The sequence below is a fragment of the Dipteris shenzhenensis genome, chromosome 7 (assembly GCF_047967505.1).
Source record: "Dipteris shenzhenensis isolate YYH24624 ecotype China chromosome 7, Dip_SZ_1.0, whole genome shotgun sequence".
Classification (NCBI taxonomy): Eukaryota; Viridiplantae; Streptophyta; class Polypodiopsida; order Gleicheniales; family Dipteridaceae; genus Dipteris; species Dipteris shenzhenensis.
Window position 1 is genome coordinate 43,317,885 of NC_141602.1, and position 14,907 is coordinate 43,332,791.

Sequence of the window (14,907 nt, forward strand, 5' to 3'; positions counted from 1 at the left end):
AGGTGTGTCCTCTCTTTATATATCATCCCACAGTTAGGTTCTTATTAGAGGTGCCACAGGAGAAAGATTTTAGATAACCAGATCCATCTGTTAGGGCATTCTCTTTCTCAAATATTATATTATATTATATCACAAATGAGACCATCATTAAGTGAAGTAGGCATTACTCCAAACAAAATATTAACAAAGACAACATAGCCTTTACTCCCTAACTTGATACACACTTGATACATGATACATAGACTAGCTTTTTGCATGGGTGCAACACCTTTAATAATATCTTCTCATTTTGGGGGACCGCACATTTGGCTGGATAGAGTTGCCAGGACCTAGGACTTTGAGAAAGCTTACGATGGAGTAGATTGGGGTATTTTTTGGAGCGTACACTGCTGCGTTTTGTTTCTTCAACTCATAAATTTGAGGTGTGTCCTCTCTTTATATATCACCCCACAGTTAGGTTCTTATTAGAGGTGCCACAGGAGAGAGGTTTTAGATAATCAGATCCATTTGTTAGAAGCATCCTCTTTCTCAAATATTATATTAATTTGGGGAAGAAGCTGTGAGTCTCTACCTAGTTCGTATCCTCAGTTTGAGACTCCCGCTCAGACGAGATGAGGAGCTTTTAGATAGTGGAACTTGCAAATGACATGATAGCTTCATAATTGGATGCTCTCCTCATACTCTTATAGCATTCAGGAAAGTTTTGGATATGATTTTCCTTGCAGCAGCAGACACAAATAAATTGGCATAAATCAAATGCCTTTTGGATCAGTAATGATGACTGTCGGCTTAACATGAGTCTAGAGAGTTCTCTCTCTTAGATATTTGGAAAGTTAGATTGTTCACTGCAGGTTGCTCCCATGTTCGAGAGTATCAACAGGAAACTTCTTTTTTGGAGCTTAGCCAAGACAGATCTTGCCCTAGAGTAGTAATTGCCAACTAGGTGTTGCTGGCAACTACTTGCTTTGTTGGCTCTTGTCGTGCTACTCTAGGGACTGCATTCCATAAATTAAGAGGCCTATCAAGAACTTTCTTTGGAGCGCACTTAATGGGTTCACAGATGTGGGAGCCGAAGTGGCTTGGGAGACCTTGATTCTTCTGACCTAGGAAGGAGGGCTTAACATTATTGATCATGTGCAAAGCAAGCTTGTGGTTAGGGGACTTATGATAGGTTAGGGGAATTCTTCCAAAATAAAAACCGTGGAAAGACTTTTTCATTCGATGCATACAGTCTTGTTATCCTTTTCACAGGTGGGGATTGGATTGGAATTTTACTTCAATCCATCTCAGGGTTTCCTCCTCCCCTCTTATGGTTGCTATCTTGAAAGCTTTGGGGAGCTTTAGGAGTACTCTATGGAGAGTTTCCCGTTCCTATCAAGAAGAGAAAATTTTTTTTTTTCAAGAAAAGTACTTCATTAAGTATGAACAAAAACTGCAGAGCAAGCTCAAGTGCGGGAGTACATCATGTCAAGCATGAGAAAAAACAGCTCAGAATGAGCAAACAAAAATCCTGGGTGGCGGCTGAAAAATGCCACCTCATCCCTGAAGGAGAGTCAGAGAAGAAAAGACAATCCTTCCAGACTCTGAGAAAAGCAACCCTCCTAGCAGTAGCAGTCCTGGAGGTTCCCTGTATGTTCGCCCAAATGGCCATCAAAGTGTGTATAGTATCTGCCCAAATACTGGCCATAGTCTGAGAAGGGTGAACCTGGGAGTCCTCCAAAGCCTCTGTACATATGGCTCTCCAAATATGCCATGCTGTGATAAGCCAGAATCTACCAAGATGTGTCTACAAAAGCGTGGGGAGCTCTGAATGGAGTAAACGGAACATCCCGGAGGGAGCATGACTCCATAAGATGTCGTTGAACAAAGAAAGCTGTGTCCGTGTCATATCCCTCAAAGAAAGCCTCTGGACCAGTGAGTGACGACCAAGCAACTGATCCCCAAGTCATGAAGAAGGGTGCTCTATGAAAAGTGCAAAGTATCCTAGCAATACCCTTCCAAACCGTCCTCGCCTGAGTGCACTCCCAAAGGCAGTGCTGCACTGACTCAACTGCTAAGTGGCATCGAGGACATGTAGGATCAATCCCGAACCTGGATCTCCACAGGTTCACTGCAATACCTCCATGAATAGTAAGCCAGATGAATAACATGATTTTCCTATTCCTGAGGGATTTCCAAAGCTTCCTCCAAAAGTTTTTCTGCATCTCTACAGAAATCTGAGAAGTATCTCAATGAGGAGCTCTAGAGGGCCTCCAGCCCCTACAACTGGAGTCAGGGAAGACAGATTTCAGATATCTAGATCAGTCTGACAGGGATGCCCTCTAGCCCCCTTTCTATTCTTATTTGTGGCTGAAGCTATGAGCCTCTATATCAGAGCTCAAGCTGATATTTTTGGGCTAGGACTTTCGTTGAGACAAGAAGAGGAGTTGCTAGACAGTGAGCTGGCAGATGACACGGCTATTTTTTTGGATGCCACTCCACCTCTTTCAGGACAGCCTTGGATTTATTTTGCATTGCAGCAGCGGCTCACATTAACTGGAACAAATCCAATGGTTTCTGGATTAGTGAGAGAACACTCCAAATTGGGGTGCTGATATTGGATTTACTTGGATTCAGAGGGGTGTCTCCGTCAGGTATCTTGGATCCCAAGTTGGGGTGGGCATTTCTCCAGCACATCAGTTCGCTCCCGTGTTGGAGAGCATCAAGAGGAAACTCCTATTTTGGAGTTCGGCCAGACTTGACCTTGCATCCAGAGTGGTGGTTGTAAACCAGGTACTGTTGGCTGTATTGGCTACAGCCTGGTTTGTTTGCTCTTGTTGGTGCCGATCTACAAGCAGTATCAATCAGCTCAAGAGACCTATCCGGAATTTTTTGTGGAGTGGATTAGACCGCACTTCAGATGTGATAGCCAGGGTGGCTTGGGAGACTCTTATTCTACCCACTGAGGAAGGGGGCCTCAATATTATTGATCCAGACTTGCAGTGTAGAGCCTTGCTTTGCAAGATGGTGGTCAGAGGTTTGATGCTTGGTCAGGAGCCTTGGAAGGATTTTTTCTTATGCAGTATACAGACATGCACACCTTCTCAGGGACTTGGATAGACACCCCTAGATGGATCTTTACGTCAGCCCATCTCAAATCTCCTACTTCCCCTCTCATGGCTGCCATTCTGAAGGCTTGGGACAGCTTCAAAAGTACTCTTCGGAGAGTTCCACCCTCCTCTCGTGAAGAAATTGACAGGCAGCCCATCATGTGGAATGATTGCATACTAGATGAGCATGGCACGTCACTGGGCATGTCACATTATATGCAGTGGTCTAGATGGGAGTTGGGACCTGCATCTACGGTGGCTGCTTGGAAAGCCTTCAGGATGCTTCCAGAGAATCAGAGAGCTCGTTCAATTAAGTCACCTTAGAGGAAGTGCAGCCAGGATGCAGCAGATAGATGCAGCCAGGATGCAGTGGAGTGGATGGATACAGACTATTTGCCTATTTCTGAGTCCACCTGGTTGGGAGCTTTTTCGAGGACAGGTATCCCTTTGCAGGTTATAGCCTTGCGGGATGCACATGAGGATACCCTTGTCTTGCAAGTTCATGCAGGAGGCAGAGTCCACAGATCTTTAGAGGACATTCTTTTGGAGGCTCCTTTTCAGCCTGTCAGGATTGTAGGATACATGGAGATGGGTAGAGACTCACAATGGTATCTTGATCCAGACCCCATTCTCCTGGCTATTGGATCTTGGAGGATTTGGCTATATGGAGGTTCCCCTATTAGATCCTTGCAGTGAGATCCAGGGGAATGAGAGTGGATAGTTATAGGGCACCGAGAGAAGAGCATCCCCTTCTTTCATTACACGGTCAGAAATGCCAGGAGATTCCAGTACTTGGCTATGGGCTGACCTGTAAAGAGCAAAAACCCCTCTAATCCACAAATCTAAAAATCCAAAGCGAAGAAGGGTTGCCTCTAGAAAACCCCAATCTACCCTGTCATATGCTTTTTCGAAATCCAGGAGTAGAATTGCCAGCCTATGGTTCTCATGCATAGCCCACTCAGAAGCCTCCCAAAAAGAAGAGATTTATAGCCAGCCTACCATGGGGAATCACAACAGACTTGATGATCATGGAAGACCACTTGGTACTTCTCACTATATGTGGTGGTCTGGGTTGGAGAGAGATCCTGCTTCCTCTGCGGGCTCTTGAAATGATTTCAAAAACCTTCCAAATGATCGTAAACTCCAATTGGTAAGTCACCTCAAAGAAACGGCAAGGAGAATTCAGCAGATTGATGCAACCATACCCTTGGATTGGGTTGATACGGATGACATGCCTCACAATCGATCTACTTGGCTTGCAACCCTTACGAGGTTAGGTATCCCACTTTAGGTCATAGGACTATGACGTTTAGAAGGGGATACCTTGATATTTGATGTTCATTCTAGAGGCAGGTTACCCAAATCTAGGGCTGAGGATATCCTTGCCTATCAAGGTTTTAGGTCATGTGGAGTATGGTCCTTTGGCTTCAAGATGGTATCTAGACCCTAACCGGGATCACATTCCCTTGGGTTTGTGGAGGATGTGACTATGGAGGTGTTCCCATATATTGATTGCCATGGGACCCCAAGGAGTGGGAGTGGGAGTGGATTGATGTATGGCACCGAGACAAGAGCCTCCTTTTCCTCCAATACACACCAAGGAATTTCAGCTTAGCCTTATAGAGGTTGGAAGCCCTCCAGAGCTCCTCATTGCGCGAATTTTCAGATTTCTGTTGACTTGCTGAAGTCCTTTTGGAAGACACTTTGGAAATCCCTCAAGTATAGAAAAATTTTCTTTTGGCTTTCTATCCATGAAGGGAGTGCAATGAACCAGTGGAGGTCCATGATCACGGCAGCCTCTACTTGTCTCATTGCCTCTTTGCTGAGAAGTCTTTTCAGCATTGCTTATGGGACTGCATCAATTGGAAAGGGAGATTGCTAGGCTTTTAAGCACCTTTTGTTCCTTTTCCTTCTTCATGACTTGGAACTCGGTGGCTTGGCACTCTCTTAGGAGGTCTCATGTGTTTTATGAGAGGCATGACTCTTCTTGGACTCTTTTGGTCCGATGACATCTAGTTGATTCATGCTCTTGAGATGACGTTCTCGGCTCTCCTTGCAGACTGGATTATGCCTTGGCGGATACTTTCTTGGAGATTGCTGGCAAGCATTTCAGCATGGCATATTTGGAGGTCTAGATGCATAGAGACTTTGGATGACTCCTAGATCCACCATTCATAGACACTGGCCAGTATTTCGACAAATATTGTACACACCTTGATGGCCATTTGGGTGAGCATGCAAGGGTCTTCTCTGGTGCTCACCGTTTTCTCAGAGTCCTCTAAGGGTTGAGCTGACAATTTCAGCCTCAACCTTGGGATTTTCTAGCTCAATTGGATGAGCATGATTTTTGTCCTCTTAGGGTGTTCGAGTTCTCATGCTTTGCGTGTTTTGGACGGATAGCTTTAGATGCATCTTTCCTTTTGCAGACATCAAGATGTCTTCCTCTCATGGCTGCTGTTGTAGGAGCTTGGCTGAGCTTCAGAAACTCATTACCGAGAGTTCCTCCCATTATGCAAAATGAGATTGATAGGCAGCCAGCTATGTGAAATTCTTTTATTTTGGATGAGCTTGATAGACCTCTTGGTGCCTCAAGGTGTTTGCAATGGTCTACATGGGGGAGAGGTCCTGCTTCATGTGTGGACTGTTGGAAGGTTTTCAAGGACCTTTCTTAAAAACACACACTTTGGTTGACTAGTCACCTAGGAGGATTGCCCAAATAGATGCAGATATCCCTCTAGAGTGGGCCTCTAGAGGTGACAGCATAGACCCATCAAGAGGATGGACGCTTTTTCAAGAACAGGCGTCCCTCTTCATGTCATGGGTCTCTTGTGGGCCAGAGGGGAGGACACTTTGATCTTCAATGTCCAATCTAGAGGCAGATTGGTTAGATCTGATTCTGATGTAGTTTTGATGCACACTTGGAGCCAGTCAGAGAGCAGCGTCATTTTTTTTTCTAGCTTGTACGTAGACCCTCGTCTGATGGCTATCCCAATTGGTATTCAGACGCTTTGGCGTTTTTGGAGTGTCCCCACAGGTTTGTTCAATGTTCACAGTAAGTAGTTTCAGATTCTTGCCAGAGATTGGAGACTTCCCCCAGCTCACTATTGGGAGCTTTCAAACCACCTTGCAGATTCAGAAATCATTTTCGAGAAGGCTCTGGAAATCCCTCAAGAATAGCTGAGAGTTTTGAGAACAAGCCAATGGAGGGCTGTGGTGGAGGGATGCAAGAAGAAAAGGGAATAGAGGAGGGGTGGCAGAAGACACTAGTGGAGAAGGGATCTGAGTATAGAGGCAAGTCGAGACACATGCCTCCGATTTTTTGAGCGCGCGCTCTTTCAGTTTTGCAAGAAAATCATAGAGGGCTGCGAGTGATCACCAACTCCTCTGCAATTGTCCATCTCAGTTTTTGCATAGATCAGAGAAATGGTACTCCAATTCCTCAGCTTAGAGGAAATATGACACCATTCTCAAAGAAGGGAAAAGAGATGGGACAAGTATTAAAAACCCACAAAAAAAAAAGAGGAAGAAAGGAAGGAGGGATGTAAACTAAAAGGAGAAGGAGAGGATTTGGGGACAACAGAAGCACAAGAGGTTATCCAATGGAGAAGGAAAGCCTAGCATGACTGGCACACCACAAGAAAAGCGAGATCAATGATGGGTCAAGATTGGTGGATCACATGTGATATCAGTAAGCCAGGGACGTGGTGGTGGGATGAGACAAAAGGATAAGCACGTAAGGAAGGAGACACAACAGAGTTTGGAAGAAGAAGGCTAAGAGGAAAGAGAATCATCCTGGGATTCAATGTCTGAGAAAAAAGAAGGGATCAGGAACGGATGCCGATAGACTGGATTACTTTCTTGTTATAGATCCCCAACTAGAATTCTGACAAACTCATTAGAGATTAAACAGATGACACAACTGTGCCTCTGTTGTTTTCCATGAGTTGGAAAAGTCTTTAAAAATACACTCACAACCATTTTTGTTTATGGTGTATTCTGCTGACTTATATTGAGGTGCCTGGGCCGCTAGTATTTCTCATCCTCCAGCTGCCAGATAGCTTACTGCCATAAACGTTCCAAGTGAAAATATTACTTTACGATTTACATTCCGGACATATCTGTTGCAAGTCTACATTGAGTACTGAGTTCAGAATCTAAGAAACTCTTGAAAGCTTAGAAAAATGAGTCAACGGGAAACTCCCTGTATTGTCCTTTGCAGAAATTAAATAGTATAAAAAATTATTCAATGATTTACATAAAAAAAGAGGGTTCTCACTTTTCAAAGATGGGTATCACAGACCTTCCACCCTCTGAAACAAAATTATGTTGCCCGCAACATCCTTCCAGGCCTTTGAGCTGACCAATGGTGATTGAAGCTGCTTAAAAATGGCTTCAAACTCACAACAGGAGAGTTATTTATTGTCAATACTTGATCCCTTGTTCTCTGAGACATTAATGTCCAGCAGGCGCAACAGTGCATTCTGATTGACAGTAATGCTCCCCTGAAATCCAGCATTTCTTGTACCACCTTTGCCAGATGTACTTCTTAATAAAGGCTTGGTTTTCACTCTCGGACTGAGATGGTCAACACAGATTCTATTTCGACGACTGAAAGGCTGCAATACTCTAATTTTGTTTGAATCTAAGCCCCTGTACGTACCTGAAAGACCTCCTTGTTTTCCTACCATATTGATGTGGATTTTGTGACGGCCCATTTCCTCACTCCTCCCTCTTCCTATACTATTGAAATCCATACTTTTATCCTTTAAAGAGCCTTCAGAGTATGTGTGAAGCGGTTGCATACTTGAGAACGAATAGCTTCTTTTGGGAAGGTTCTCAATCTCTTCTATGATAGGAATCTTTTCTTCTCGTTGCACACTTGCATGCTGCAAAGCACCCTACAAAGTCCCGGAAAAGGCTTGAAATAGCTATAACATTTGTAGAACGAATAGCAAGGTACAAAACGGATTGATAAATGACTTCCACTCCCAAAGAAAAGCAGAACATAACAGTATACATACAAAGAAGCAACAAGATCTTAAACACTTTCATGCATTGTGAAAATTGATTTGTTGTTAATTCATCCACAAAGATGAAACGGGTCTCAAAGCTGCCCATACTTCAGTAAATGCAAAGAACTAGAAAAAAAGGAATATAATTCAGCACCCAAAACAGAATAAAGGTATAGGTGAGACTTATCAAGATCACAAAGCCAGGGTGCCGGAACATCCCCAAATAGAGGAAATGAGAAATGGGGGATACCAGGACCAAAAGAGTGAAGGATTTCTCTTCCAAGGAAACTCACGAAGGATTGGAAAGTAGAATCCACTGAATTTACAAGGGTAAGAGTGAAACTCTCCATGAGGATGGATCTGTTAGAAATCCACCCCAATCTCCACTAATGAATCCAACTCGCAAAATGAGAGGACCAAATATAAAGGTCAAATTTGAGGGTGAAAATCATGTCTCCCACTTGCTTCCCCACCATGTTTATAGACGAAGCCATCGAGTGGTTTGACCAGTACAAAGATGGCCACTTCATGAAATAGACATTGAAAGAAGACTTCCTGAACAGATTTCAAACATGAGTTTGACATAAAACAGTGGATATGGTCGTTTTGTGATGGGATATTGGCCTTCTGATCCAAATTTTATAGTAGCATCACTTGCAAGATGCTGGAGGCATTAGAGCTTCTAGATGATCCCAAAGGTGGGTGTACCATGTAGACATTTAAGAATCTTTTTGGCTGCATTTCAATGTGTGATTGTAGGGCACTGCATAAATCGATATGGCAACCTTGTCTTAGGCAAAATGCCTAGCCTTGCAGAACACGAATAGATGAGGCTGCCCACCAACTGTCTTTAAAGAGTACCATCAAACTTTTCAGCAGTGTCATGCTTACCGAGCTTGATAACTTTCTCAAGTGAAGTGTTATGGGTTTACTATCTTCCATCTTAAATTTCCACAAGAAACTTATAGCATAGGTTTGAGGCATGCATACACAATCTTTGGTTTGCCAAAACTCAATGCCCAAACAATTAGTATGGAGAGAACCTCGTTCACCACTGAGCCTCTTCTTGACAAGGACAGCTTGATGGAGCTCCAACAAAGGAGGTTACAATGCACACTCGAGTACCGATACAATATGGCGCTTGGTTGAATCCCACACCTACCCAGCATCCCAAATATCTCGCTGTCTGACCTCGAGATCTAGCCAAGATCCTCCCCCCAAGTAAGCTGCTCCTCCAAAGTAGTAAGGACTATACCTCTCCATCCCTCCCTCTTTCCTCCCCTGCCTCCGTACCACTCCCCCCTCCTTCGTCTCTGCCATTTCCTTTCATTCCCCCGCCTTTTGGAGCGTTCACAGTTTGTTGGTGCGGTAATGGCGCCGGAACTGGTGGCCCAGACGGACCTCCCCCCCTCCATCAGCCTACTGCATAACAGTGACAGAGCATCAGGTCTCCTTGGTGAAGTAGGCCGCCACGGACTTCTCCCAGACATCTGTTTATGGGAGAGTCATTGGCTACGCCCCTTCACGAGCAGACATTAGGGACTGGTTGCAGTCCACCCTCTACCTTGAGGACAGCCACATTGAGGAGGTTGCACTCATGGGACGTGGTATCTTCTGGCTCAAGCTCTCCTCAGCACAGGCTGCGAGCGATATGGTCAGACGGTCCCCTACTTCTGTGGGTCGGAAGATCATCCTTATGGTCCCATGGTATAGGGGTTTCAATGTAGCGGACTTCGATGCCCGCTTCCGCATTCCTCGCCATCCAGTTACCCTCATTTTCCCAGGCCTCGCAACCAAGCTTCACCCGATCATCAAGGACCTGGGGGCGCACTTTGGATGGCTCATGCAGGACACCTTCGTTGATGCGGCAGCAGCCCAAGGGGTGCCACGTGTCAAAGTGGCAGTCCTAGATCTGCAGAGTATCCCCTCGGAGTTAGAGATTGAGACAGACTCAGGTGTGGTGATGCAACGCATTATGGTCACTGGTCGCCCAGATCAGTGTCTGAGATGCCACGGCTTCGGGCACCAGGCGTGCTCCTGCCCTCGCTTCACGAGGACAGAACCTCAGAAGGCCCCCATCCAGGCAACTTAGGATCCCCCCCGCCAGGCATCGACACCCCCTCCCGAAGGGGAAGGCTGGACTGAGGTCAAAAGAAAACGGAAAGGAAACAAAACAGGACCAAAAAAGCCTTCCCATCTACAGCAAGAGCCCCCTGTGGTCACCAATCAGCAGCAGCCCGGTAAGGGGAAGGAGAAGATCAGCCAGCCTCCCCCTCATCCTTCACCCCACCCCCCCCCTCCCCCCTCCTCCTCAGTCCCCCTACCTTCCCCCCCCTCCAGGATCCCCCCCAGCACCGTTGGTTTCAACCCCCCCTCTCCCTCGAGCATGATCCCGAGGGAACCCCCCCTCCGCCCGCGCCACCTGCAGCCCCGAAGCTAGCACAGACCTCCCTCGCGCCTATCCCTCCTGGCCCGGTGGAGGGGAGAGGCCCTTCCCCGTAGATGGCCAATACCACTCCAGCTTGTTCAACAGCCAACACCCCTCTCTCTGGTTCAGACTCCTCATCCTCGTCCCCACACCCAAGGGCTGCTCCTAGAGCTCTACCTTTGGAGTTTTACCGAGCAGGACCTTGGGATTATTTGGATGCAGCGGGTATTGGCTCCTTCCCTGCATGCCTAGACATCAGCATCTTCTTCCTCCGAAAGGGGGCAGAGGGTAAGGTGTCCTTGCCCCCCACGATGGTCCTAGCTATTCCTTCACTATCACCAATGACAGGAATGAGCAATGGACGAATAAAAACGTTTGGGAGACGATTCGAGATCAGTCCCAGCCTCCAGGAGCAGGGGCAGGACTGGATCGGTAGCAGAGCAGCGGAGCTTCTTCAGCAGCAGTGGAAGGAGGGTGACGTTCGTCTACGATGGCGCCACAGCGCCAAACGATTCCGCCTTTTGGTCATTATTCGACTGCCTCTGGAGTGGGTCTACGTGGAAGGGCTCTGCCCGTGGAGGACCTCAGAGGTAGCGGGCTTCTACAGTATTTCCCTGACAAATGCGTCGAGTTGGTTAGAGAGAGCTTACCACCATGGGACGAAGGGCCTCTCCCCTCTGTTGAAGGTTTTAGAGGATGGGTCCGATGATCCGGCCTCTCCTTCGAAACCCTCACAGAAGCACCTTCGACTGCACACTGGACATCCTCCGACCACCTCGACATCGATCGCAAGCAGACAGCTGTTTGTGGCCCATCTCCCCTCTTCATGAGTATACGCATTATCTCTTGGAACGTCAACAGGTTCCACTCATCAGGAACCCGCGGCCCCAGGAAGATGGTGCTCAGACAGGAGCTCCAGCCAGCCTTGGTGGAAAGGGTAGATGTGCTCCTATTGCAGGAACATAAGCTTTCGGCTTCTAAGACCAGTATTTGTGGAAAGGTCCTCACAGGACGCTCCCACACCTACTTCGATTGGCGAGCAGGGGAGGAGCGGGCGTGTCTGTACCTCCATCGACGCCTCTCTAGTTCAGCATGTGTGTGGTTTTGGAACCCTGATTCCAAGACGAGCGCTTTGGGTGGGCTTGAATATTGAGGGATCCCGCATCGGGATCCTCAATATCTATGCCCCGACCTCAGACGAAGAGCCGCTTTTTGGAGCTCTTTGACAGGCTTATTGCCAGAGATGGATTATTCGATTGTAGGAGGGGACTTCAATAACCTTGAGACCTTAGAGGATCAGCACGGACGGGGCCGAGAGATCCTCGGTATAGCTCAGGCGGAGCAGGCAGATTGGGACTCCTTCTTGTTCACTGTGGGAGGTCGGGACAGCTGGAGGGAGCCTTCCTTTTGCAGATGGACAGGGAGTCTGGACTTCTCTTGGGGTTACAGGAGGGAGGGAGGCAGACTTCTGGAGCGGTTGGACGTTTCTATGTCAGCGATTGGGCGCTAGGCAGAGGTGGAGAGTCAGGAGTGGTTCTAGGGACGACCCTCTCTGACCATGCCCCGGACGAGTGGATCAGAGGTATTGCTAGCCTCTACAGCTCGGCCTCCAGCCGAGTTATCATCAATGGCAGGATGGGGGAGAGATTCACCCTCGAGCGCTCGGTGCGTCAGGGCTACCCGCTTGCGCCCTACCTCTTCCTATTTTTTGCAGAGGCCATGACTCACTTCCTACGAGCCCGTACCACTGGTCTTCGAGGGATGCGCCTCCCTATTCGGGACGAGGCGGAACTTCTGGACTCCGAGTATGCAGACGACACAGCCCTGTATGTGCAGGATGATATCGAGTCACTGGAGCGAGTGAGACCGTCCTTAGAGATTTTTTGCCTAGCCGCTGGGGCGAAAATCAACCGGCATAAGTCCGTTGGTTTTCTTACGGATCCGGAAGCCAGCTCACAGTGGGGTATTTTCCTGGGATTTCGCTGGATCCCTAGAGTACAGACGACACGTTACCTGGGATTCCAGGTAGGCCTGGATATCACGCCGGCTCAGCAGTTCTTACCGGTCCTAGTCTCCATACGATAGAAGCTAGCCTTCTGGAGCACGGCTTGGCTATCCTTGGCAGGTAGGGCCCTTATGGTCAACCAGGTCCTTCTTGCCACCGCTTGGTACGTGGCCTCTTGCTGGTGTTTCTCGAGATCGTGTGTAGCCCAGCTGAGGAGACTGGTGCAAAACTTCCTTTGGTTTGGCTCATATGGTTCCGGCACCACCAAAGCCCGGGTCGCCTGGCAGACGGTCATTCTCCCCCAAACAGAGGGTGGCCTGGGCATCATAGATCCAGAACTGCAGAGTCAGGCATTACTTGGCAAGTTAGTCATCTGACCCTAGGAGGGCAGACGTGGAAGCTCTTGCTTCAGCATAGTCTCAGCGCGTGTACCCCCCAGAGAGGGGGTGATTGGCAGCCGTCTATCCGGTGGATTTTCACTTCTGCCCCACTGACTCAGCCCCGTTCCCCCTTCCTCCGTAGCCTCGTCTCGGTCTGGAAGAAGTTGCGATACAGCCTCTCCCAGGTTCCCCCTAGCTGCCGAGAGGAGATAGACAGACATGTAGTTCAGTGTTTTGTGAGATTATCCAACCTTCTATGCAATTGAAGTACATGGTTGCATCACAAAATTTTATTTTTTCTTTTTATTATAAGCGCAGTCGAATGCTAGGCACAAAACTAGTCCCAATGGATCAAGATGACGATTCTATTGGTGCAGAAAATAAACTTCTTGATATTGATGTTGTTGAGAATGGTGATGTGCTAGTCAATATCTCATTAAGAGAATGTTGCTCCCTAGCTCAATTGTGCAATGACATTCTGTTTGAGACGGAAAGTTCTATTTCAAACGACTTTTTATTTATCTACAACAATAAAAAGGTACACCATCTGATTTATCCTAGTCTCATTAAGCACTGCTATTAGTTTACTTTACCCTATTGATTCATATTGCTTTTTTACAGGTGCTCAAAAGAAGAGAGAGCTCAATAAAATGCAAAGACATTGAAAATTTGAAAATTGAGATAACACAGACTCCATAAACAAAGGTATTGTATTCAATAAAGTAAAATTTTGTACAGAAGTGTTTAATTGTACATGTAGAACATATTCTTGACAACCATTTTGGAGCAACCAGGTGACAGATGATACAGGCCGCCAGCTTGGAGAGAGATCCCATATCCCTTGGGCGCTCTGGGCGCGTAAGCCCGCACGCTCGCTCCAGGTTTGGAGGGACGTCTACAGCCAGCTGAGCCCAGGCGAGTTGGCAGCAGCAGTAGGTACAGCACGTGGGATCCAGGCTCGACGAGCGGAGATTGATGCTGCTATTCCTATAGGTTGGAGGATTCCCATGATCACCAGACAGCTCTACCGGGAGATGAGAGGTGGCTAGGGCAGTTCACACCCCGTGGCATTCCTTTGGTGGTTGCAGGCCTTTTCTCGGACTCCTCGATTCACTTCTTCTCTGTTGCTGATGATAGCCGTCTCTAGAGCAGAGAGGCCGTGATCGACCCCCAGCTTCCCTGGCAGCGCCTTCGCATCATAGGGCTGCAAGGGAAAATGTGGCATATAAACCCCCTGATTATGCAGGACCAGGACTGGAGACTCTGGATCTGGGAGGGCCGTTCCTTGACAGAGGTGGAGTGGGGCCCAGGGGAGTGGCGCTGGCCACCATTGGAGACCTCAGAGAACCCTACCCCCTTCTTCTCTTATAGTGCGCGTACTGGTAGGCGTGCTCTTGGGGCTCTCCAGCGCGGGCTACCCACACAGGCACATAGTTGGTATGCCCAAGGGATATCTCTGGTCTTTCTTTGCACATTCTGGAAGACTCTTTGGGCAAGCTGGCGGCCGAGGAAGATCTCTTACTTTCTGTGGATGGTGGCCCACAAGGGGCTACCAGTTGGCAGCTGGCTGAGGCAGATGGGGCAGGAGGGGCACTGCCAGATGTGTTTTCAAGAGGAGTCGTCCCTGAAGCACTGCCTTTGGAGCTGCTCACATGCTCAGACAGTGTCGAAGGGAGTCATGGGGATCTTAGCGAGGGCTGCACCCGAGCTAGGACCGGTCACTTGGGGAGCCGTTTGCTAGTGCAGCACCGAGATGGGACATCACTTGGCTTATGAGCACCGAGATGGGACATCACTTGGCTTATGAGTTCTCTAGGCAGGATCCAGTTTTCTTCATCACGCAGGCCACCCGGGCATACATGGACAGCTTCCCTTGGCATCTGACAGAGACAGATGCAGGAGCGATGACTCGGCACCCAGTTTGGGAGATCATAGAGAGTATTGCAGGCTGGCATATCTGGACTTCCAGATGCACGCAGACCTTAGGAGATCA

The 14,907-nt window shown here is 47.8% G+C and overlaps 1 protein-coding gene across 4 annotated transcripts in view; it reads right to left on the reverse strand.

Annotated features, from left to right (window-relative positions):
* LOC147900382 (kinesin-like protein FLA10) overlaps window positions 1–14,907 on the reverse strand; it is a 211,085-nt gene that overhangs the window by 9,594 nt on the left and 186,584 nt on the right. For 3 of the 4 annotated variants that reach the window (XR_015541331.1, XR_015541330.1, XR_015541329.1), the window contains one exon: window positions 7,894–7,987. The exons of the other annotated variant lie outside the window; for it this stretch is intronic. The gene's annotated coding sequence lies outside the window, so the exon portion shown is untranslated. The remainder of the gene's footprint in view (window positions 1–7,893; window positions 7,988–14,907) is intronic. 4 annotated transcript variants of the gene reach the window in all.